Genomic DNA, 1,605 nt, shown 5'->3' with positions numbered 1-1,605 from the left:
TCTTTAGAAAGAGATCTCATTTATAATCAACCTGCTTTAAAGAAAAATATTGGTTTTTCTCTGTCCCACACCAGAGGGCTCTTCTGATTTGGGACACAAGAATCTCTTAACCATTTTTTTTAGCAATATGTCTGGGTTTAGAGAAGGAGTGAGCCAATTCCATCTCCAAAGCCAGCTTGATAATTTTGGGAATGTGGGCGTAGTTTTTCTTACTACTTCCTGCTGGATGGGGGCGCTGTATCTTATGGGGATACAAAGAAAATTTTAGGATTATAGAGTAGTCCATTAGGGTGAACCTCTGAGCCAGTTGCCTTGAAACCATTCTGGATGTCAGATCATCTGGGCCATGCCCGGCTAGCTCAGTCGGTAGAGCATGAGACTCTTAATCTCAGGGTCGTGGGTTTGAGCCCCACGTTGGGCGCCATTTGTAGTTAGAGTTTTCCTGCCTGGCCCAGTCAGGACAAATCTCTCTTACCCGCCAGTCCCATAGTCGCTCAGACCCAACCAAGAAAGCACACAGAAACTTACATTGTTTACAAACTGTATGGCCATGGCAGGGTGCTTGTTATCTACCTTTTCTATCTTAAATTAACCCATTTCTGTTAGTCTATACTTTGCCACATGGCTTGTGGCTTACCAGTTTCTTTACATGTTGCTTTCCATGGCAGCAGCTGGTGGTGTCTCCCTCCAGCCTTCTACATCCCAGAATTCTCCTCTCTCTTGTCCCGCCTATACTTCCTGCCTGACCCCTGGCCAGTCAGAACTTTATTTACACAGAGTGATATCCACAGCACTGCAGCTGCTTCCCTCAGTCAGTGGATGAGATTTCTAGCATGACAGTTAGGATGTTTGGCCATCCTATTACCAGAGTAGGTCAATTTGGGCTTTCTCTCAACACTTGCCAGTAGTCTGTTGTAGAGGTATTTTTGTGGATTTCTGGGGACCTCTCTAGCACTTTGCTTCTTCCTATCCCCATGGGGTCTTCTTTATCATGCTCTCTTTTCCCTTGTTCTCCCTCTCTGTTCTTGATCTACCTGGGACCTCCTGCTCCCCTAAGCTCTCCTTCCCTTGAACCTAGCCCTTCATTAACCCCCTTACATCCAGTTTGCTCATGTAGATCTTATCCATTTCTCTGTCTTTAGGCGATCATTGTGTCTTTCTAAGGTTCCTGTTTTCTAGGTAGTCACCCTGGAGTTGTGAGTAGCAGTCTAGTCAACATTTGTTTTACATCTAGTATCCTACTATGAGTGAGTACATACCATGATTGTCTTTCTGAGTCTTGGTTACATCACTCAGGATGATTTTTTCTAGATCCATCCATTTGCCTGCAAACCTCATGATGTCATTGTTTTTCTCTGCTGAGTAGTACTCCATTGTGTATATGTACCACATTTTCTTTATCCATTCTTCAGTTGAAGGGCATCTAGGTGGTTTCCAGGTTCTGGCTATTACAAACAATGCTGATATGAACATAGCTGAGCAAGTGCCCTTGTGGTATGATTGAGCATTCCTTAGGTATATGCCCAAGAGTGCTATAGCTGGGTCTTGCAGGAGATGGATTCCCAATTTTCTAAGAAAGCGCCATATTTATTTCCAAAGTGGCTA

At 44.0% G+C, this 1,605-nt stretch overlaps 1 non-coding gene across 1 annotated transcript; it reads left to right on the top strand.

Moving 5' to 3' along the window:
- The first annotated feature begins 348 nt into the window (after positions 1–348).
- On the top strand, positions 349–421 carry Trnak-cuu. Its single transcript has one exon. It is a non-coding gene; the product is annotated as a tRNA-Lys (tRNA).
- Positions 422–1,605: the final 1,184 nt, after the last annotated feature.

Source organism: Onychomys torridus, chromosome X (assembly GCF_903995425.1).
Source record: "Onychomys torridus chromosome X, mOncTor1.1, whole genome shotgun sequence".
Taxonomy (NCBI): domain Eukaryota; kingdom Metazoa; phylum Chordata; class Mammalia; order Rodentia; family Cricetidae; genus Onychomys; species Onychomys torridus.
The sequence above is the reverse complement of the archived record's forward strand: the minus strand, read 5'-3'. Positions and strand labels throughout refer to the sequence as shown.